The sequence below is a fragment of the Trichoplusia ni genome, chromosome 10, assembly GCF_003590095.1.
Source record: "Trichoplusia ni isolate ovarian cell line Hi5 chromosome 10, tn1, whole genome shotgun sequence".
In the NCBI taxonomy this organism is placed as follows: domain Eukaryota; kingdom Metazoa; phylum Arthropoda; class Insecta; order Lepidoptera; family Noctuidae; genus Trichoplusia; species Trichoplusia ni.
In genome coordinates, this window is record NC_039487.1 from 7,761,059 (window position 1) to 7,786,725 (window position 25,667).

The 25,667-nt window shown below is 34.3% G+C and overlaps 1 protein-coding gene across 6 annotated transcripts in view; it reads left to right on the forward strand.

Moving 5' to 3' along the window:
• The first annotated feature begins 1,635 nt into the window (after positions 1-1,635).
• Positions 1,636-25,667, forward strand: part of LOC113498357 (inositol 1,4,5-trisphosphate receptor) — a 92,235-nt gene continuing 68,203 nt past the window's right edge. For all 6 annotated transcript variants that reach the window (XM_026878353.1, XM_026878355.1, XM_026878357.1 and 3 more), the window contains exon 1: positions 1,636-2,449. The gene's annotated coding sequence lies outside the window, so the exon portion shown is untranslated. The remainder of the gene's footprint in view (positions 2,450-25,667) is intronic.

Genomic DNA, 25,667 nt, shown 5'->3' on the forward strand with positions numbered 1-25,667 from the left:
AATCAATGAATTTACTTATGTTAATATACAGGGTGTGTTAATGATGTTCGCAAACATTTATCGTTTGTTTTTAACATTATCTCAGAGTTACATTCAGTACTTGAAGATATATTTGTTAAGTCAGTATAGAAGTATTTGTAGTTACATTAATCTGGGACTTCGAACAAATACTTAGACGCCAGTCACAACTTGTGTAATTCCTAGGACTGCTTAATGGCAATAATGCTCTTCATAAAGCAAGGAGTTCAGTCCAGATTCACAGAAGTGCCAACTAAAATACACTCACACTGAATGGTGGAGAGTAAACTAATCTAACACAGTGAAATGAGGTAGAACCTCTGGAGGTAGCGAGTGCACATATGTGCTGTACCAACTTTGGTACCAGTAGATTTTACGTCTTATTCCATTGTCAGCCCCAAATTAAAAACCAAAATGATCAGTATTTACCTTAAAAATACTCTTGTTTTTTTCGTCCTAAAAATCGGAATATACGACTAATAACGGTTCAACAAAAAAAAAAAAAACGTTTATGAAAAGAGATTGCCGTCATTATGAAGCGAATGAAAAATAAATGCCATACTCTGCAAATTTGAAATCTCCTGTGTAACTATACTGTAAATTTGTGGCTGATTTCGCATAGATAATGTGAACTGACAAACAAGCACGTACAAATTAATCTAATTAGCTAAGATCTCTTGATAACGTTACGAGCTGGCTTTTCTTCGATTTCTTATACTTTCTTAATCCTTACAATCTTTTACATGATGATGATGTAACTGAATTAGGTTTAATCATAGTAATTAAAGCCTAAAATAACTTATTAGTGATTAGGGCCTTAGACTTAGGGTTAGGCATTTTATAGACTTTTATCAATGTTGCAGTCGGTAAATTGATGTCTTCTTGTGACCATTGTCTTAAAGTATGAGAACATCATGTGAACAGAGTTCGAAATGATCAATAGGGCCACCAAAGCCACCTCTCAAAGTAATATCTTAGCTGCCGTATTGAAGTAAATGATGAAGAGCTATGATATACCTACTAATACTATCTAACAACTCGTAGATTGCAGTTAATTGTTCTCCCTGGGACACACCGAACTTAAGTGTTTTGGAGGTTTTCGTTGGTTGCAATGACAGGCATGTGTGGCGGGCTAAGTACCAACATACGAATTTAAAGATTGAAGGAATGTCTGTAAATGTTGTAATGTAAACTTTGACCTCTCCCATCGCGGGTCTACTGGCAGAGATTTCTTAAGAAATTAGCAGCACCCTCATCTTATCTCTACTCATCTTATCTTATTATGTAATGTGTTACGAGACCCCACTGCAACCAGAAGACCAGACGAACTGCAAACTTTTAAAACTTTATGTTTTATCTGTTCCGCTGTCAATGACAGTAAAAAAGTCCCGCGCCATAGAGCATTCATAGAGGAAATAAAAAAAGATCTATTCCGAGTACAACAAAACTGATGACAATCATAAGTAGGCCAGTTGCTACTCATTTACATATTTATAATTAAATTATTATTTATATATTAGGTTCTAACCAATGTTTCACTTCAAAATTTTAATTTTATCTATTTCATGACGTGCTAGTCCTGACATTGACCACTGGTTACAAACTCCTTGCCAAAAAATTAAGAAAAAAAATAATGTCAAAGAATTTGTGCCAAACTAACAATCAAAATTTTTTGTCCTAAAAATTCTTATGTGTAGAATATGGGAAATCAAGGTGGTAAAAGTAATGACTTTATATGGGGAGCTCCTGATTTGGCAGCAGATGCCGGGTTACTCAATTTTGGAAATAGGTCCAGACATAAAAGCTTTGAGCCAGGGATAAAAAAAGGGAAGACCCCCAGAAAACAAAGAACCACAAAAAATGCTTCAAGCAGAATAGCAAAACCATTCACGACAAAGAAATTAAAGGGGTTACTCGGAAACCAAATACCCGTAATAGTAGCATTGTTGACTGATACCAACTGTCGGGTGAGTTTTGATAACAAGCCCGTAGCACATTGTCAATCTGACCATACCAACAAGCCATTTCCTTGCGACCCGGCCTGCCGGAGAGTAAAATCATATCCTTGCGCGACATATTGTCCAGAGTGCGATAAAAAAACATCGGCTAAGATCCCTACCATACACTTGACGTCAAAACATGTGTAATTTTATAAATATTTTGTATGGTGAATATTGTTTTGTGAACTCAGTAACAAATAAAATGTTTTTGTTGTACTTGACGTTTGTTATTGGGTAAACGTGGTCATGCAGTGGCAACACCGCAGTGGCGCGCCTTCATGCGAGCTGAATTCGCTCCGCCGTGTGTCACTGGAAATCAAAGTTTATATGTTTTTTCTCGAATTATCGCACTAAATCCATTTCTAATCTTCGAGTGATATTATTGTGATTATGTGCCGTTATCTTATGAGTGCCGAAGGTGTACGATAAGGGTAAGATATTGTAAATACTTATGTTTGTGCTTCACAGGCGGTGGTTCGTAAAACTAAAATTCATTCAGTCTACGATTGGATTATTAGAATAATTATAAATAATTTATCGTTTTGTGTATTTTGACGGTATGACCTTTAGTGGTCAGCACAGCTGTTGTCAGCCGCTAGTTTCCGTAATGAATTTTACATAAAATATTAAATCTTATTTTTTGTGGCTACAAGTGAGTCGTATTATTTAATGTTTTGGTTATGATAACATCTGTGCATTGTTGATTTGTCTTTTCTCAACGAGATTCTGTCTTGTTGGAATCTTTTAAAGAGCTGCAAAACTTTGTTTGAATGCTAATAAGAGTCGTACAAATACTTTTTTTTTAGTATAAAAAGTAATTTTACTAACTTTTAACACCATATTCTATGGAAAAATAATGGAGGTATTTTTAACAATTGCTTGAATCCTTGAAATGGCTTAGCTACCATACTTTATTTTATATAGTAAAAGTTTTTGCAAGTTGATCAAATAAGTTATTTAGGTAACCAAACTTTCAACTTGTCATGTCAGTGACCATGAACTCAATAGTTGCTTGAGGGATCACACACCAATGTTGAACAGGAATTCATTACTATGGAAATACATTTCAATTACTATTTCTTTAGATGATTAATCTATGAGGGTACCTTTAAAAATCTTTCAAGTTTATTTAACTTGAATAGATCCTATGAGATGAGTTAGCTTTTTTCATTACAACTCATTACAACCTCAAATTTAATTAGTACCATGTTTAACATGTAAAGGTAGTTTCTGAACATAAGTTTTAACTATAATCTTGTTACTTCTTACTAATTAGTTTAGGTAATTTTTGGTTCAAGACACAATAACTTAAGAATTATAATATCTTCTATTCATTTTTGTTATATTTGTGTCAACTGCAACTTTTTCTTTTTAAATAAAGATTTTATTCTATTTTTGGAAATAATGTTGGTTTCCATGTTGGGTATGATTTGTAATGCCCTAAAAGGCATTGCATATTTGCTATATAATTTTATTAACATAATTTTCTCATACTAATTAACTTAGATAAATAATGTGTCTAGGTTAAGTTGTTTATATTTTATTCTGCTTTTAATAGATTTGTTTATGGAAAAACAAAAAGTGAAGTAAACACATTTTTATTTTGCTTTTTTTCATAAAAAAAAAACTTCTGTTCTTATTTAATTAAAATAATCAAAATATTATAATTTTAAAACACATTTTTTATTTTTGAAACAATTCAAATAACTTAAATATGATTATTTAAAACTACCCTGTCATCTAAAGAATCATTTGGAAAAGTGTAAGTTTTACATATAATTTTTTATAACATAACCGGTAAAGCTATAAAATGGTCTGCTGAACATTAGCAGTGTTATATATTCTATTATACATTATATTTCTGTATCTGAAAAATGACTTAATTTTATAGTCATTAAGGCATATTTTTGTATTACTAATCTTATCTTTTAGTGTGCCATTACATCATTAGGATGCCAATAACCCTATTCCTTAGCCTCTGTGGTTTATCCATCTGACAGTCAGCTATCAATTGTAATAGGAATGGTGATAAAACGATTATAGAACTTCACAGAATACCTCTGCTACTGTTCTAACAACAAATTAAAAGAGGTACACAAAAACTGTTAATAAGTTTGCCATTACTGAAATTTCTGAACCAGAACAATATGAATCAAAAGCCAAGATTTTAGATTTTAGAACCCGTAAATCTCACACTCTCATACAGATTGTTTTTTTAAACATAGTCTTTGTCTTGGTTGATTGTGGTGAGCAAGCAGAGCATAATATGTGACCCGGACAGCTCATGTAATATTTCAAACCAAAACTACAAATAAAGTCTTAGGCTCTCCGTGGTTGCCCTAGATGCCTAGGACAAATCTGGGGAAACGTTGACACATGGTAACCCTAAGTGTTACTAACATAGTAATACTGTTAGGAACACATAGTAATTTGATGGTCTGGAACTGTTTATATGCCAGCCACACTCTACTAGCTTGTAAATAGTGTTGACTGTGCACGGCACATTAACCCCTCTAACAACTCAATCTGAGTTGCAGAATAATCTGTGCACAACATCTAATTGTTACTAATTGTCAGTGAATGGTTGGTTTGTGTAAAACATGTCAATTAATTAGTGTTATTGGTGTTCAATTTATCTGTCTTATTGAATAATTAAACAGTCTTGTTGTATAATTATTGCTTAGATTGTAGGACAAGAATATAATTACTGCTTTTTTAGGGTTTCATACTTACATTGTGAAGGTGGACAATTACTGAGGCACCGCTGTTTGTCTGTCTATCACCATGCTCTATTGCATGATAGTTGGACAGTGGAAAGTTTTGCAGTTGATTTATTTCTGCTGCCACTGAAACATTGAATGCTGCCGTTGAATTGCCCTCTCATCATACTGTAACCAAAACCTCTTTTATTTGGTAGTCATTATATTATTTCATAATAAAATTGTTTGTTTTTTATGATTCATTTAATCTTATTAGATGTCTTAATAATGCAAATTAATGGTTAGTTAGTTCATCTAATGAAACTATGTTAGCAAGGACTTTAAACCTTCCTAATATTTTATTTATTTAAGCATCAAATTCTTACCTAAAATAAGGGTTTTGAAAATTTTCAATGTTTATATCATTAGGTCGCTTGTGAAAGGTCTTTCAATAGCATCATGTTATGGATATGTCCAGAAATTCGGAAACTTCCCAGCTTTTTTCAATACAATTTCATATTTTTTGATAATAACAATCCCGTCCAATCTGTTTGGCCGCATGGAAGATTGTATGAAGCAATAATTCCAGCCATAAACCTTGGTTTATGTTGTCCATGCAATGATACCCGACGAGTCAATCTCTATGCCCGCTCGCTGCCCGCTAATTGGGCTAAATGGGCGCGGGTTGTGCGACCGTACTAATTAATTATTATTGTACGTTCAAACCAATCTATATGTTGTTTGGTATCCCGCTTGTTTGATTGTAATGTTGTTTGTCTGTTTTAGATGTTGTTTTTACAGATTTATTGCTATGTTTTAGAGATTTTTGTCATTTCGACCATAGTAAAATTCCTAAAATTTATTAATTTAGATAATTCCAAGTTACTGATTTTTCGGCTGAAAAAATCTGAAGAAAGAATCAGTAAGTACATGAGACAACTGCTTATGTGAGTATAAAAGATTGAGATTAACATCGATAAACAATTTCAATATTATGTAATAATTTATTATGAATTATTTCAAAATTCGTATTAAGTTAATCCGTAAATGGCATTTTCAAGTGGTCAATGTTATTTGAATGGAATTTATTATAATTCTTAAATAATTTAGTGTCTTTCTGTATAGCCTAATATCTAAAAAATAACTGGTTTCAAAGGTCAGGATCAAGATGAAGCCTATCTCGTATCCAATTTTAATGCATTTTGAAACACAACCGAAACGTTTTCGATGACATAGGAGAGAATTTTGCCCATATTTTATTTAGAAGCAAGCACAAGGACCCCCTTTTGGGCACTGGCTTTCTCCTTCTCATTCTTTTAATCTTCTGTCTTATGCAATTTCTTTCCACTCTTCCTTCCAAAATCTGTTGGATTTTCACTAGAATAGTTCAATGAATTGATAGTTAAGCTATCAATTCATTGAACAATTTGGTTCATATTCACGCACGGACGAAGTCGCGGGTACAAACTAGTCTTAAAAATATATACCTAGTTCTTAACTCAAATCAGAATAAATAGCGACAATTGAACGGCCATTTTGGGAACAAATACTTTTTAAATTCGTTGTATTGTAGCCATTATAATAACTGGAGTGACCTTCGTCGTATCTGCGCAGGATTCGAAACGCTCTGATAATATGAATCTATTAATAAATTAGCTTAACATTGTTTGAGTCGACGGGATTGTTTTGGGATGACCGGATTTTTAAAGAGGAATAAGCAATGTCTTTTTTGTTTGTTTTTAACAGTTTTTTTTATTGAATAATGACTATGATTCTTTTAATAATAATTGTTAGTTGGTCCTCTATACGTGTCTATCACCCAAAAACACATATTCTTTTCTTTGGACCTTTGTACTCAAAGTGTGAAACGGGGCCTTATGACTATGTCCGTACTTCAGTCACCCTGTCTGTCTATCAGCCAGCATGCTGCGTCTCATGAACCGTGATAGACGTTGAAATATTCATAGTACATGTACTTTATTGCCAATACTACAAAAAACTAGTTCTTAATCGTGAGCTAAGCGATAGCATCTTTAAAGTATGTATTATCCTAACGAAAGTTGATATAAAATATTTATGCGGTCGCTTATTTCATCAACTTTATGAATCTCTCTCAGAATTTATAATTATTTCAGACATTGTATTTCGGGCAAATCTAATAAAGCACTGTGCTGATTGGGAAATAACTATACTAATACCTACAAATGTTTTTGTATGTTAATTTTCCTGGTTAGTTTAAAAATATAACGTTAAAGGTAGATAGGTCAAAGTTATAAAGTACCGTCCGTCCTTCTCTCAGTTTCACTCGACAACCTTTTTTTAAATTCCTGGTAATACATATTGACACCCGCTCACTCGGGGTAGGGGATGATTAATGTCAGATTCTTGCTGACTGAACCTAAATCGGCGTGCTACGTCATCAGGGTTTTTGTGTCGGTGTATGGCAATGGATTGCAATCCTTTATACACCTTCCCATAACTCGCTCGTCCACCGCCGAGTTGACGCATGATTAGTGTTTCCTTGGGTCAGAAACTACTCGTGCGATCCCAATAAATACGCTATGAGTAAACCGTTCCCAAACAATTAAATATCCCTCTGTAGTAACAAAATAATTTCTACATTTTCTAAGGTTTCAATATCGGCTGCTGGTTATTAGTGTGGCGATTTTAAAATGTCCTTGTTGTTCAATAACCCCTAATGCATTTTTTCCTAAAGAACCAATCAGTCTGTTATTCCTCTCTTTAAGCTTGGCATTTATTTTTAAATAACCGTCGCAACTGTATCGATGTATGATCGTTGCTCATATCGTCTGCGTTTCCTGAAAAGGTCTTTCAAAAGAGGAGATCGTATAATACAGCCAGCTTCTTGCCATTCAAATGTAGAAAAGCGTGTTCGTATTTTGTAGATCGCGAGACTCCGAATCTGTGCGACGAATGGATTAGATTTGTGCTACAGTACAATCACGTATAAAAGTAGCTTGTAAACGTACAATACTTCCATGGCTAGACGGAAGCTTTAGTGATATACCTAGATCGTTATTCTTAAACTTAAAACATCTGAAAAAAAACTTGCAAAATGAGAGGTTAATAAAAGATAAAGAAGAGATAAGATAAATGACAATTAGTAGTCTCGCTTGATTAGCGTTATTTCAGATTCACTTTTAGAGTCGCAAGTTACAAGATGAAACCTTTTTTTTACTGCATCCCACTGCGCAAAGACCTTCACCTTCCTTCAAAACCTTCCAAGATTGTTTATAACTCTCCATTCCTCCATACCTTCTGCAAATTATCCGCCACAGCCACATAATATAATTAAGACACAGAAAAAGTTAAGCTCAAACCTACAAGCTCGTTCACACGAATCCTTTTATTTGACCTCAAACCCACGTGTTCCTCTCTCATCTTCAGAACTTTCCGACATAATTCATTTCTGGTCGGCTAATTAATTTCTTCTTAACGCGTGCCCCAAAAACCTTTACAAGAACGAATTTGTCCGTCACACGTTCGAGATATTTCTTATTAATCGTATTTATCCCGTGTTCGACTGATATCTGGCAATTCACTTTTATCTAAATACATTGGTTTTATATCCGCTGGAAGTGAATTAGACTGATTGGCGCATGTTTGGATCGAGGATCACCTACATGATAGAATATACCGTTTTTAATTAATAAGATTGTATGGAGAATTTTGGGCGTTGAAGCTTTTGGAGAAATCTCGTTCTGCTCAAGTGGGAGAGCATGTTCTCATCAGTGTCATCTCATCATCATATTATGTTGAATGGTAGCTCTGTAACCACAGTAGTTGCTTGAAACGCTAGTTGTAATTCAATGAATAAAGGTCTTTTTTTGTCACCTATAGCTAAAGTACTCGAATAACGCGGTACTTCACTATAACGAGCACTCGTTGACTACACTTAGGACAGCATTGAATGGGATGTTGAAAACATTTTCCCCGCTTCCGATAACTAATAAATACGTGGTCTGAAAGCCAAATCTTTACATTTTCAGTGAGGCGAGGTAGGATACGGCCATAAATGAAATGAAGTGGGCTGGAATTTATGTAGAGAAGGATCGAAGCAAATAAAATGCTCAGGTTACCGAGTTACGGAATAAAAATTACTTGAATAGATCTTATTTATGATAGCCGACGTTTTTGTGAAGAGGGTTCCTGTTGCTGACAAATTGCAATGTGTTCTGTGATCGTGGGTATGGGTTTGAGGTAATGTAGACTTTACCGCAAAGACGTAGGTTGCAATTTACAATTCTCAAACTAAAAGATGTGCTTGTATTCTTATAGAAATTTGGAAGTGTATGTAGTCGATTGATTGTGAATGTATGGCTTGTTTGAAGCAGAAACAAACAAACATACAAACATTTGCCTTTTAACGCTGGTGGCCGGCTTTATGACTGCACAAAAATAAATGAAATTTTTATCTGCGATAATTTACAACCCTATTTCGTTGAATCATCATAAAGTGGTTCAAAGTTTCAAACTGACAGTTATACAATATGTAGACATCTTTGTCTCATCCTACGCGAAGTTGATCATTACAATCGAATTAATGCATACATTTGTAATAATATTTTTTATCTTCCCAACAAATTGGCGGAAGTTAAAGGATTTATAAAAATTGCGGATATAATAATTCTCGTCATTCATCATGATCTGCGATTTACATATGTCTTGTTAACTCAGCGATATTTGAAGGTACAACGGTCAAGATAAAATTGGCTAGTGTAATGTCGGTGTCTAATTAACTGTAAATAACTAAATAAAAACCAAAAATTCGGTTATTAGCTCATATAACAGCTATGCATCCTATTTATATTGTTTTGGAAAACTGGCGATGTGCAACCAGTGTGGGTTTAATCAGAAATTGTTTTGAAAAAGAAGAAAATATTCATTACAAATTGATCAGATACCAAATAATAATGATGTTTGTGATCATGATAAGCCAGTAAGAATTTTGCTTTGTTAAGCTAGTGATTATCTTTGGAGCCGTCATCTGCTAAAGCAAATATGTATTTAAACTTATTATATTACTATTTAATGTCAACCTTGACATTTTTTAACAAGTAACACAACTGAGAGAAACTTAACATTTTAGACGGAGAACGTAAGCAACGTTATTTTTATACAAAATTGATATATCGCATGTCTTCTTATGTAGCGCATCTCTTAATTAATGTCCTCTGAATGTCCTCGTAAATAAAAAATAATGAAAAACGCGTCCGTTTATTTTTGCTGTATTTTGCAATGAAGCGCAACTATTTATAATAATTTTCATAAAAAAAGGAAGTTTTTGAATTACGTCTTGCCTTAAGACAAAGCCGCGTGCATAAGCTAGTATCTATTTTCTTATTAAACTGTTATTTAATTTAAAATCAATACCAAATACGACTATTTCATCTTTACAAATCCATTGTACTTAGTTGGTCTAACCTCGTCTATCTATTATTATAGCATACGATAGATATTTTATAAAAATCTATAAGTATAAATGTAAATACGTAGTTTCCTCCCTTCAGTAAATAACGAATGGCCCCAATTTTCAACACAAAACAGACGCTATTGACTTACAAATTGCCCAAATTGTTGTTATTTGCCCAAACGTTAATATTCTAGCTTTAACATCATTCATATATTCATGCACATTATTTTACTCAGGGACCAAAGTTTAAATAAATAAACGTAAAGATCTTGCATATAAAGCTTTGAATTTTGAACGAGACAACATACCAAACCTTGAAACTAATTTTATTTAGTAAAGAAAAAAACATTCATAGAATGGTCCAAACATTTTATTTATTTCACACTTACATCTATCTTTACAGGATCTTATCCTAATGCGACAGAGAAGTAAATAATATTTTTATCATACTCAATCAATAAAACAACAAAAAAGAAAATATTAACGAATTTCATTCGTTCATTTCATAATTCGAATAGCATTGAACTTAATATTTAATATGGTATGCTTCTGAGTTCTAAGGCCGATCACTCAGTATACACACTCGAAAAGCCTTAAGGAATAGACGACTTTAAGAATATTCTAGGCTATTTGCATTTCTTCAAAGGAGTTGAGTATGCACAAGCCATCCCTCGACCAAGATCAAGCCCGATACTCGGGCATTTAAATCTGTGCTGACGTAGTCCCACGCTTGCCCTCGCCGTGGAAAAATCTAGATCAATCCCGAGAAAAAGAGGCTATTGTATTTCCTTTTAACTGACTAATTTCTGCAAGGGTGGAGTATGCTTAAAATGGCAAGCTCCGAAGTTTGGGAAACCTTTTGAAATGTTACATACCGACGAAGATGGCTAAAGTTTGGAATTGAAGACTTGTGAGTTGTATTTCTGAGAGGCTAAGGATAGCGAACGCATTTTACTGCCACGTCTAACAATTTCTGTGATCTTTATATAGTTTTATTGCCATTTCGCTAAAATATTTCGGGTTCGCTACCAGTCGGTTGACCATCCAGTTGGCTATGTAGATAGTCATAAATATTCATCTTATTTGTATACCGTTTGACCGAAGCTACTTCTGCTTGTAGATAGGTCCTATATCGACCGAGGTCTATGAAATATTGATCTACCTGGTTATGTCCCAAGAGAACCCGAAAGTCCTGTTGCATTTAAATATTACTAGCTGTTGCTCCCGGGCCCGCCCGACAAATCGAAAATGATCTCACGCGAATATAAAACTAATATGTGTTAACCCTGGTTATAAACTACCTCTGTACTAAGTTTCGTCTAAATTCGTTCAGTGTTTTTTTGCGTAAAAGAGGAACAACTATCCATCCGAACAAGAACGGTATTCTTCTGATCATTACCGATTTTCTGTCATTATCGAATGAACATGAATTAGACGTAAATTATTGAATCGATACATAATTTACAGGGAATAAAAGAAGCTAACATCAGTGCTATTAGTGCGATATCGATTTGAGTGTAATAGATATGCCTTTAGACTCATTTGAGAAATCTTGTTTGGAACGGTTTAGAGATTGGGTAATACAATACTGATTCGATTTTGTCTGCCAAAGGCGATGAATCTTCAAAAGTCATCCATCATAAATTCATATCGAAACAGCAAAACCTAAGAGCCAAATTCTAACCTACATGTTATGATGTTTGTTGTAGATATAATACTGGAGCTGAAAGCGTAAGAATAAAGTCCCTAGACAAATAACCGGCTATAGTCCAACAAATCGGTGTGCCGACTATTGTTTGCGTTCACTCCCGTATTCCAACATCCATTATTGACATTTACAATTCGCTTGGGAAGTTGGGTCTGAAAACAGCTGACGCAGTTTTATTACTCAATCATTTGTTATTTTACGACACCTCATTTGTACAACTTATGAGCGTATATGAACATGTATCTTGTGTTTGTCTCTCGCCACGAAAATTTCGACTACAATTCTGGTGTGTCTCTTTGTCTAAAAAGTCCATAAAAATTAAACGTGACTTAAATCGAATGTAAAATATCAATAAAGACTACTTAATTAAATGTACTCCTAAATTGATTATAGCACATGTTTATTTATTTAATTCGTGTTCGTAAATAAGAAGCTAAACTAAAATTATTACCTTTATAAGTACCTAACCAAATGAAGTATAGCTTGCACTCTGAAAACATACGTTACGGGCGTTATTTTCGTCTTGTTCCATTTGAAGTTAGTTCATTTTCCATCTACGATGACATAATTTCGGTCAAAGTTCAGTAGATACTTATAAGTTTCGGTAAATCTCTGGTTTACAGCTGTGTAATTGACAAGAGTGTGTTTCATTATGCCGGTTTTTGCAGACAATAGATTTCATACTTTTGCCTGCCGGCGAAGCTATAATCTTTTATTATTATTCTTATTTTTGAGTATCTGCGTAAAGCTTCTTCACGTACGGTTTTAAGAACTTCAATTTAGGTGAAAAAAGGAAGACAACAATTTTTACTTTACTTTTATTAAAGTACCGACAGTTTCAAAGTAATCGTTTGTGGGCTTTTAATACGACGCATTTGTAACTAAGCCATCAATTTCACCCCACTTTTGTGTCATTATAACCCAGCGTACAATAACAAGGCATCGATCGTTGATTTAATATTTATAGCCATTGGAAGTTTTAGTTAAAATCCAAACTAAAACGACTGTAATATTTTAGTCTTCCAAAGCATCCAACTGTTTTTATTTCCAGGAAAGTTCAATTTTAATCTCTCGGAATTGTTTTTCTTCGTCTGAAAAACCTAATATGGACATCAGCCGAATTAAGTCACGAAATCTCCCATAATTTATGTCCTTGAAGAATACAAGGCTAATAAATTTGGATTAGAAATCCCAGATTTCCTGAGAAAGAAATATTAATTTGCGCGCGACCATCTAGAGCGGGATCATCCTGCAGATTGTAATTCTCCGCTGTAAATTACTGGCGGAAATTGGTTTTAGCTGTGGTCGTAAATGTGCCAAGCCCAAGACTTATGAAATTAATTACTTTTTCATATAACTAGCTCAGCCGTATATTATTCCACCACATTTAAAAACACTTTCCCATTTTACGGGAACAGAGACTTGGATGGTGTTCAAAATCGATACGAAATTATAGATCAAAGTTGACTTGCAAAAAGTTGAAACTAGAGAAAGACGAATCCATTTACCCTTTTGTTGAAACGAGGTCAATCGTTTGCCCTCAAAAACTGAGCGTTAAAAAGTTTCTTTTGAAAAATGCTTGTGTGTCGGGAAATAAAGATTGATATTAAGTGTCGTGGATAGGGTGGGAAATCGCTGCCAGTATGGCACGACATTTTGAAAGTGGTTGGCTTGGCGGTATTTGGCATGTCATGGAAACGTGTTTATAATTTATGACTGCCAAAGTTTGTATTTTTTGGTTTTTCGTTTATATTATTTATAAGATGTTGTAAGTGGGCCAAGGTCAGGTCGTAAAAAATCATTTTCTTCCTTAAGGAATATATGTCTATGTATAAAATGGAAGGAAAATGTCTTGTACGGTATTTTCACACAAATTGGTGGTTTTCGGTGATTTTGTAATATGCATTTCTCTCTACGCTTGGGAGTGACATCATGTAAATTAACAGTGACTTTTAATTGAAAGGCGTTAAAGAATACGACAGCTAATCACTAAGCAATACTGTGGCTAATCCTACAACTGTATCTATTTTCATCAGTAATGTATTTCTTGCTTCTTTTAACTCGCCCTTAATTGTGTCAGTAGCTACTTACAATATTAAACCACTTACATACCCCTTTGGGTCGGATAAAATGTCGCTTAGCGCTTTCGACCGTGTCCCCAGGGTGCTTTCGGGGTAATATGACCCATTTACGTAACAATGCAATGTATAGGTCCCACGTAATCAGAAATTACCCATCGTTGGGGGAATTTTGTGGTAAAGGTTCTGAATTTCCTAATTTGTATTTACGAAAATGAATTGGTGGTGGTTGTTGTGAATTATGTTTGATAAGAAAGTTATTTACATGCACTTATTTAGGATCAAAAGGCGCACTACAAACCGTCTTTAAAAATCAAAATTTTATCAAAATGGAAGTAAGTAGTATAGATTTTCAGAAGCATTATATTGTATACTGAAAACAGTTACCTTTTTTGGAATAAAGTTGATGATAAAAGCAAAAGTAAGAAAAGAAAAACATTACAACGAAAAGTTACAAGATAGTCTGGGCTATCCCAAATATTTGATTCCCAAACCAACTTCCATTGTTAAGTTGGCAGATATTTCTTCAAATTCCCGTTTGTTATGATTCTCGCCAAACTTTCAGGATTTGTTGACCAAGGAGTTCACTTTTAAGTGCCAATTTGATTTTTCTTTTTGTTGGCAACAACTTCGGGGAATCGACCTAATTTCCTTGTGTTACACGCGTAGCTGGATCGCTTGTACAACATTATTTATCGTTTTCGGGATTGGAGCAAACAATGCTATTGTTTCGTAGAATTTTCTTTTGGCATCCTGATATTTTCTACAAAATCAAAAAACATTGGAGTTAAGATTTATAAAAAAGCATGACAGGCGTCCGTGTCTTGTTCGGCTAAAATCAGAAGTGCCATAAATCGTTTCTTTATAATTACCGTTTGTAAATGTTCCACTAGAGATCAAAGAAATCGCGTATTCTTCCTTTAAAAATATCATCGAGTCAAAATGAAAATTACGCAAATTAATATTAATACAATTACACAAGAATGGTCCTTACTGCTTTGAAATAAGAACTATTTGCATCCAAATTACCATGAGTAGACTATACTTAGAATATCTCCTAACAGTTTGTAGCAAAACAGTCACGTACCTGCGACACAATTTCCTCCAGCAAGTTTCCATTGTAATTCAGGAACAAGCTGCTTGCTATACTAATGTAATGTTTGATAACTATACTTCTGGAGAAAGGGGAACTTGAAGCAGGAATAATTTATTCTCGTCACGTTTGCAAATTCATTAGACAGCGAGGCTATGTCAAATTATATACAAAAGGTTCCATATTCGACCTATGTGTTTCAGACTATCATCTTTATAGGATACCATGCTTATAGATTGCAACGAAATAGCAAATACGTACGTTTGGAAGTCAAATATTTCCAATATTACGCGTGAAAATTTGCCAAGGAGAGCTAACTTTCTGTGCAAATTTTATTTGCGACACCGTTTATCGGATTATAAAATGATAGTGCTCATAAGAATCAAACAACCATTTCTTTGGTTCCTATGAGCACTGTAATTTTATATTCATATATCGGTTTTCAAAACTTAGTACCTTGATCCAATTTTTCTACTATATTTAAGAATATCTTCAAAGCAATTCGTCTTTTTTCCCAAGGATAGCTGATGAGAAAACTTCCAAGCTTACCATCACGTGAGCCACATTCATAATGTATCCGTCACTCATTATTTTCATCTAATTGGGCTTGTTTACTCTCCGGTCACGAACCGGTGGTTCTTGAGAGTTTTAGTTATTGCCTTGTTAGTTTTGGTCCACGAGTTTTGTCGGGAAATTGTGCGGAAAAAAGGTAGGTAAGCTTTTATCTTGAAGATCTTAAATGGCGTAGGTGTCTCTTGGTAAGGTTTATGATTCGTCGGCAGTATCTGAGGAATATTGATAGCTACTCAAAAGCTTAACGTTGTCGCTAGTATAAAGTTTAGAGATTCGGTGGCATTAGATATTACTTTGAAGACTAAAATAACTTATAGTAGGTAAGGTTTTAAATTCTCGGCAATATTGTAGGTATTTAGATAATTATTTAACTGAAGTCATCGTTGATCGTGTTTTTACGACATATTTTACGTCAATAGTACTTGTTACTTAAACATAATATAGCTGAATATACATATTTTCTTGAGATTCTACTCCCCTAAAAAATATTTCGTTCATGAAGTAACTCCATTCTAAAGCAAGTTAAATATCCTCTTAAATATCCAGCAAAAATTCTTGACTGAAAATTCCAAAGCATTTCTTTAAAAACATTTTCCTGAAAACTTAACAGCAGTGGAATCTTAAATCGTAGCTAAAAAGCCGACGTTAACAATAGCTGAGACGGGAGAAACGGTGTGTTCTCGACGTAGACCGGGCTTGTAGACTGAGCTGAGATAATAGTATTACCTTACGATCCTTTGTGAGTAAGACTCTTGTAAATCTACAGCGAATTACTTGGCTTACAAGACTTGAGAATTTTTCCTCTTATTTCTGTAAGCTTGAAGAAATTTAAAGCATTTTTATACTACACTTAACTCAATGTAGCTGGATTAGCTAAGGAATGTATCTAAGTTGAGACCGCCCATTTAGGCACCATGTAACTGTTTACTTGTATCCTTTCCAGTACTTATGGTGTGCAATATATTAAGAATATTCTATCCATCAATTTAAGTTTTTTAGATGTAAAGAAACTGGAATCTATAAATGTAATTCTGTTTGCATTTGCAGGCCTCTGAATATTCGAGCACAGTCGCTCCCTCGTGGGAGAGAACGGGTAGTGTCAGACAAGGCAATGTTGCTCCTGCAATCTTTCATACGAAGCAACCCAAACCTGATGAAATTCTAACTCGTAAATAGTAGTCGCCAGGTCACCTCAGACTACATACAATGATTAAAGTATCATATGTATTCGTTTATATAAATCTGTACAACCAACTATTAGTCCCCAATGAGTCTTCCTTGGCGAAAATTTTAAAGTAGTTTTAATCTTCTTTTGTTCGAATTTTTTTACCAATGTGTTTTTAACAAAACTAAAATGGATTCACCGAAAGCTATCTTAAAACAAATTCAATGAATCCTCCCTCAATTGCTTTAAATACGAATTGTTGAAACGATCGGCATTTCAAGAAAACGAATGCGATATAAATTCACTTTGAAACATCCGAATCCAGCGTTCTTAATTAAATTGTTCGGACAAGAATACTTTCCATTGATGCTTTTATTCTAAGAAATGATTCATAATACTCTTGGACTATGGAGATTGAAGAGCTAAATGTAAGCATCAATGAAGAAGCTGAAATGAGCGAAAATAAACGTTTAGACTTGGAACTAAACATTAATCACGCAGACAGACAAATGTTTAGCTTTTAAGAATCCTTTGTCGGAGACTCTTTGACTTCTAGTGTTCAGTACAGTTACAAATTGTCCATTACCCGTGGAGTGCGTTACGAAATCGTATTTTGACTGTGTTGCAAAGAAAATGCTAAAAAATCTCTTCATCTTCTTTCTTGAAAGTTATCGGCTAATAGTGAAACTAACTGAAGGTTTATTTTGTTTATGTGTGACGAGTAGATTAACTTTTTGCGATACGTACAATTGTACCTAGTTTTTGTTTTAATCCTAATCAAATCATATTTAACTCAATATTTGTTATAAATTCCGGTTTTATAAATATTGTCAAGAAACCATTTAATAAGTTTACTTATGATATAAAACAAAAACTTCAGAGCTAGTTTTTTATTGACAACGACACCACATTTCCAAGTTAAGACCAAACCAAAGGATTACACGGTCAAAGAAGTCCATATATCCAGGTCACTTGTTCACACAAAAATACTTCCAAAGGCTCTTTATATAACCTGTCCCCTACTCGTCGGTTGATTAGGCACAATACGCACTCATGCCCACATATTGATTGGCTTTATCTCTGCCAAGCGTTGGCATCGAACTCCTAGTCCACAATATAATACGTTGATAGATGGCCGGCTTTACCTGAACGAAATATTGAAAACCTAGTGGTTGTTCGAGTTCCTTTCAATGTTCATTTGTGGTGTGGACCATAGTGCTGTGAAATGCCTTCAGAACATTTTCCATTGTTTGTATCATTTTGCGAATGTGCTGAAAAGTTTCTAGTTTAAGAGATATGAAATATCCCGCTGTGCTAGTATTAAAATACACCCAAGGGCCCAGTTTTGTTCCGAATCCTTGGCGTGTTTTTAAATATTAAATTTTATAAGCATAGGTATGAATTTGAGTGTGTTGCTAGGCAGGAATAACATAGTTTCGAGTGTAGCTTTTTCAGCAACAGCAACAGCCAAAAAAAAATCCAAACCTCCAAACCTTTTTCTCTTAAACAGTGCAAAGATCTCCTAAATCACAGCTCCAAGCTTTAAAGTATTATTACAAAACGATGTCCGAGTATTATTCTGCCGCCACATATTCACCCGAATACCAAAAGGTGTTATTGAAAGTATAAAATATTTCATAGCACAAATAATACGTGCCACATAGCAGCTCGTTGTCGCTATAAGAAGCTACAAGTGCCCATAAAACTCAGTTATATTTGGCAACAAGTTGTCCCTAACCTTGCTTCACTACTTCAAAGGATCGTTGAGCAATTTCGTTTTGTTTTTCTAACACTGTTTGGAAACATCACATAACACTTTGTGATATCTGTTTTATGTATTAGACTAATGTTTCAAGGATTAGATGCTTTTATAGATATTGTTTGATTACCCCATGGTACATTTTTTTTTCAAGAATTTTCCTGTTTCTTTTTGAGGTATTTTTATAGTTCTTTCTGTGGTAAAACAAGGTGTTTAGTTCCAAATGGTTTTAGCACTTATATATTTAATAAGTACCCTCCGAAAATAACTGGTCAGGTTCCCAGTAAGTTTTCGAAAATATGTCTTGGTTACCCAAATTTTTGCGTCATTGCCCAAAACACTATCATTCGATAAGTACCTGCTCCAATACCTAATGCTCTGTGAGGGCCAAATATGCTGCCGCTCCATTTCAAACATGTATTGGTATTCACCTGCATCCGGTATGATTGGAACTTAACCACGACAAATTTGGGAATAGTCTACGTACGATCAGATTCTAAAGTGGACTGTTACAAGCAGATTGTGACAGTCCATTACACAGTCCACACTAGACCCAGGCCTCTTCCCACACAGGGAAGAGACCTGTGGCCCACATTGGGATATTTACAGGATTGTGCTATAAAAGAACAAAATTTTATGCATGAAACTGAAAATCCTCAAATCTTATTAAATTGACTTGTTAATTATCCAATTTTGCTTATTGTAAAAAATAGAATTAAATTAATTATGCAAGTCGAGATACTTGTATTTTATCTTTTAGAACTATGAACTTTTCAGTACGGTATAAATTAAAACGTTATTAACATAACAAGCCATTGAAACCAAGACCTAATACAATGGTCGCTCGTATCGTCATAGCAATCTTGATGACGTCTTTTTCTTTATATGTATGCCTCTGTACAGATCTTGAAGTAATGTCTTTTCGGATTGAGATAATTGCTTTCTGTAACACAATGAAAGCAATTATGATATTGACCGGTAGTTAAAAATTCTACGTCTGCTTCGTCTACAACTATTTGTAGATTTTCATTTAGTGTGATCTCTATTATGTAGATATTGACAAGCAATGGTATAGATCTTTTTTTATTTGGATCTTCTTTATCGTAAGACCTCATCACAACAAAATACTCCTTAAGCCTTATATTGTAAAAAATAAAATCATTGTGAATAAAAATACGAAGAAATCTTAAACTATAATATGTATAAAAAAACAGGTAGACGTTTTCATTCATATTCCAATTCAAAGCAAACTCTACATTCACATATCAAACTGACATTTCAAATTCTCACACCAGTTCATACAAAAAAAGGCTCAAACAAAAACTAGATCTAAGTACTTCGTAATAAGGTTTAAAACCGAAACAATAATCTTGAACAGTGCCACCGTTTCAGATGGTTATAAGTGTAAATAAGACAATATGCTACAGTGTGGTCTGTCTATTCGTTTTAGTGGTCTGTTACTATTGTATAGACGTAAAAAGAGCGTGGTATAAGCTGATGCTGCACCTGTTCTATACCGTCTGTGATCTGTTGAAGCTCCTCATGAAGTTGGTCGAACTTTATTGAGATGGTCGATGTGAGTTTGGGTAAGTTTTGATGTATGTATATATGTATGGGTGGATCGTTATTATAACTAACTTATGTTATATGTGTATGATGTCTTAAATTAACTGCGGCTTACGAAACAGTTGTCAGAAGTCTTATAGAATAATCGAATTAAAAAAAATCGAATACCCGCACCTGTTCCTGCCTTTGCCCTTTGGGTACTGGAGCTGGATCAAGTCTCTTTCTGATAGGAACGCTGGCCAGAAAAGCATCGGCCTAACGGTGAGCCTGAGCTAGCTGACATGTTTTTGAATCGGGCGTGGCCAACAAACATGTCTTCCGCCAACGGCTTCTTCTAAAATAATATTTAGTCAAATTATTATTTTTTTCCTGTTTTTTAAAATTTCACCCGAACGATCCCCGTTTAAACCTGACACTATAAACAGGAAATCCCTCTAAATTGGTTGGTTTTAAAACTAATGGCCACATTTAAAAGAATAAAGTCCCGACTATCAAACGACCTTCTCCCAGTGATCCCATTTGAATAAACAAGCCTTGTGGTACCGTTTGTTTCATCTCGAGTCATGTGGGCGACGCAGGAATTACCAACTTTTAACTATAAATAACTATGAAGATGTTTCTTAGGTGAAGGTGTTTGTTTGTGCTAATTTTTATCAAGATTTTTTAATGGCATTCACAATAAGGTTACTATAGTATAAAATGATTTTTGAGTTTTATTTGTTTTATGTATTTTTATCTTCATGGTTTCCAATAAATGATCATAAATTATCGAATAAAACGATTGACATTAAAAAATAATGCTTAAATATAATGCTTTTGATATAATTGCAATTTCTAATTTTGAAGATGGTTTACAATTATGGGCAGTGATCACCTATTGACAAACAGTTTGGTTTAATAAACACCGAGAATTTTGTCCAAAACCTTATTATTATCTCTGGGGGTTTCAGAATCATTAAATCACATGCAAAAAGTCGTTCCGAGTCAGGACAAGCATTCGTGGATGTCACAAATGCTTGTCAGTGGGTTTGGTGAGCATTTTCTTTCAACCGTAAACAGATGATGATGTTTTACGGAGATCGTAGTTTTTTCTCAATCCCTTAATGTTTATAGACATCTTTCAACCATAAATCAATCATAGACACGTCCACACAAGATGTAGACAGTTCATGTCAATCAAACAACACCAACTAAACAAATTAATTCCACAAAACATCAGGTTTTTACTATTTGGCCTTGAAATGAAGGTACGGTAATCCACATCCACATGAAAATTTAACTAAAGGAAAATCAACCTTAGGACCTTGTTTTAAAGTCATTTTTCTTCTTTTGCTATTCTTCTCTTAAGGTGCGATTTATTGTACTGTAATATTCGTCATCATAACCAAAAAACACATGACTTAAAACCAGTATTATCTCGGAATTTGATCGACTGGTCACGCGACGACATTGACAGATTTTGAATGCGGAAATAGACCTGATAAAATATCATTTATTTTTGACGTTTAAAATGATTACCCCTCTTCTAAGGCATTTTATCCTTGGTTTGTCTCTCATCCCTATTTTTCTTCTTACTTACAGTATTTTTTACCAACTCCAAAAGCAGAGCCTTTAGAAAAATGAAATACTTGAATGATTAAGTCTTGATGGTTCGTCATAAAAAAAATCCCGCTGAACTTCTATCGCACCCTATAACATCGAAATCTGCTTGTATCTATTCCCAAAAAGTCTATCAATAGACAATGAGTGCTATCACTTATCAGCAACGGAATGATTGTCTATCGTCATTACTATTTAATATGAAGGCTTATCTAATATTTTCCCTGACATTTTGGCCTTATCGATCCGAGCCATAAGCTCATTGCAACTAATTTCGATGGTTATGATAAGTTGATAATGATATCGCCAAATTGCATGAGTGCATCTCAAAAGTGTAACAAGGAAAATGTGGAAAAAAGCCTTTCTATCACATGATAGCTTTTGCCTGCGGTTGTGTCCGGTAACTAATATTCAGGCGAGTCGTTAATCGCGGTAAGAAGTATGTCTTTTCTCAAGCGCGAAGTTTACCCCATTAGAAGATTTATTTCAATCGGATTGGCGATGTGAACTCGTGAAAGACAGACACGTATTTATTATTTTATTATATCCGTTAAAAAAGTTTTCTTCCTCTTAAAGGGTTGTCTTAAAAATATTTACGAAGGTTTCCGGTGAAAGTATATCAAGTTTCAAAAAGAGTTCACTTGAACTAGGAACTGGTAAAAACGAAATTCTAACCATTATTTCCATCTGTTTCGAGTAAAAAGAAGATTTCTCATTTTTATTTCAACCATAATAATAAAGTTTCACAAGTTGAAATCTCTTCATACGTTTTATTAGATCGTATAATTTTCTTTTCAGCCTAATATGATATTTTTCATTTAAGAAAATTAAATCTAAACTGGGTCAGGTCACAAAGAGCTTGGGAAGTTCTAAAACCTTCACAAAGTTTACAATCTGAGATAGAATTGTTCTTTGTTTTACACGCGACGTCTTTACCGTGGGTTTATGCTATTAAAACAATCTTTTGTGTTTGGCTGCCAGGTACAGTTTTGGAGATATAAGCGACTGGCTAAGCTTTGCGTATCCCTAACATTATTTAGTATTGTGGTACGATTAAACCTACCCTTTAAAGGGCCCTTAGTAGGTGAAGTAAGACTACCCCTATGAGATTATATACATATAGGTAGTTGCTTGGGTTGGTGACGTTCTTAAGTTTGGCCGTAAGACCTTAACCTTTGTGTCTACTGTAGCACTGTAAAAAAACCCAAATTATGATAAGCGGGCTTCCTTCCCAAACCGAATTTAATTTGACTCTTGATTCGGTCCTAAAATGGTCTAATATCGAACCGAACCAATATCGATTGGCGATTCAGTGCTGTCCGTATTGTTGAGGAGTAGTTCTAACTCGTGCCACAGTACGAATTGGCGCTAGTGTTGTTCCAGAGTACCACCTCTTTTTCAATTCGATTACAGCAAAACTCCACTCGGTAGACCCTACAAGGTTAAAAAAATTGATTCAATTGATTCAATTTGTTACTATTCTAATTATTTTTTAAACACACGCAACTGTTTTTTCCAACCCAGTCTTCTACCCTCTGAAGATAGACTAAACTAAACTCTGTAGATTAAAAGCAAATTAATTACGCTCGGACTGATTCCCTTTCTGTGTAACTTTGAAGAACAAATATTAGTTTTTATTACGTTAGTCAAAATGGACTTCTTGTTCTGACCTTTTTAGTAATGGATGTTAGTCAATATAATTTTTGCTACAAATTGTGATAACACTGAATAGGTTTAATTGAAATTGGGCTATTGTACGAGATCATTTGTAACTGTCAAAGACTTCCGAAACTTAAATCATTAGCTGTTACTTAGTGAGTATCCTCACAGGAAACTGAAATTTTAAGTTATTATGGGCAACACTTTCAAAAACTTTCCTTTTTTGGCTCGAAATTTTCCTGTTTCTATAATAACTAAAGTTTGCTTTTACGAAAAGGCATAACAAAAAATAGTAAATGGTATTGTAGTTTCCTTTTAGAATAAGAAATTGTGTTGTTCTACGAGACAATGCAAAGCTCTTAAACGTTTACATGGAGAATGTGTTCCATCAATTTTCTAAATACTAACTCCTTACCTCTAACGTGAAACAGCTCCACAATAATCTTTTACACGTGGGCTCAGTTCCAAATCCGAACAATAACATAAATACTTCGCGTGATCTTTAAAAAGTCGAAAACTGCCGGTTTATCGAGTCCATAGCTCGCGTAGCCAACGGCGATGACAGCTTCATCGGCTATAGATTCTTTTAAAAGTATCTTGTTTAGAATTAAATCCCTAATTATATACGTAATGCTGGGAATTGCTTTTCTTTAAGATATGCGAATTGAATCTTAAAATATATTTAGATTAGACGTAATTTAGAATAATCAATGCGTAGAGACTTAAACCCACTTAGTCACGTAGTTTTTTTTTTTAGGGGAAAACGAATGATGTCAAATCACCAGTTCTTGTAGTAATGCCATTGCATCTGTTAAAGTATCGAAACTTTGAGTAGCGATATGTCCCTGTTCCGCAGCTGCAAAAATACAACTAAGAGCTTAATGGTAGTACTATAAAAAAAGTTTCGTAAATGTCTATCAAACTCAGCTCAGACACCCCAAAATGTCCTAATTTACGTAAAATCTTTACATAGTAACGTCGCTCACCTGAATATGTAAATTTTACACAGGCGAAACACAGGGAAAACTACTTTTCATAAGCGACCTCAACGCTTTCGGCGGAAGCCGGCTTACCTTTTTCATTAAATTTTGGAAACGTGAAACGTGACACGATGTTTTGGAAATGAAATACTAAAATTAATTAATTATCTTGCTGCGAATAATTGTTGGTATACTCTTACTCACGGTTTAAAATAATTTAATAGATTACCTAATGTACTAACCTAATTGTACATTTTATGTAGGATAGAGTACTAGATAGAGATTGGTAAAGTGGGGGAATCCTCATGGTCACCCTCTTCCTCCGCTGAGAGAATGGGTATCGTTAGACTCTTGCTAACTGAACCTAAACGGCCGTGCTACGTCATCTGAGTTTTTGTGTCGGTATATGTTAATGCGTTTCAATCCTTTATACACATGTTGGATTGAATACCTACTAGTAATTTTGCTGTCGTTGCTAGACTTTCGTGGCTGTAGATTGATAGCTGATAGTTTTTAAATTCGTTTTCCTCAGACTTTTAATAATTTTGCTTATTTTTTAGTCTTAACTATACTAAATTGGTAGCTGAAACATTATTGTTTTAAGATACGATACGATACTTATATTTATAATTATTTAGTACACACGCGTATATATCAGGGTTGCCCGACTAGCTTCGGGCTCAACTGAAGTCCTTAATCATGACCTGGTTCGGCATTGGTTGCAAAGCGTACTGGCATACTATTATAATGACATATATACCCCTATTACTTTAGTATGAACTCCCGTCTGTTGGCTGTAAAATATACCTTAGCGATAGGACCGCCCATTGTGTCACCATCTATCTATTTATAATTGTCAAATACTCTACTTATGTGTGCAATAAAGTATACTTTATCTATCTATATTAATATAAAGATCCGTATATATGTAAACTCATACCTACGCTTTGTCCTGTCGCCTACTATTAAACGTTCATAACTTCGTACCAACGGGGCTTGGCTCACAATTATTTCATTAGCCGACATCCCGTTATCCTGTAGACAATGCGTAGGTATGTGTGTGCATAAACTCTGTTGTAATCGGATTGTTGGGATTTGATTACGTAGCCGGCTTCTCAAAGGGTTATAGTGGATCTGTATTAAACATAGGAGGTGTTACGGTAATGCGTGATTAAGTTTTTAACCGATCTTCATTAAACTTTGCACACACGTTTTTAAGGGCTTAAAAGTAACATTACACTGTCAACTATAGATCATTCCCGAGAAGAAAAATACCTTGACGTATAAAACGATTATTACGTAATCAAAATCTCATGAGAGAGAAATGGAAGAGAAG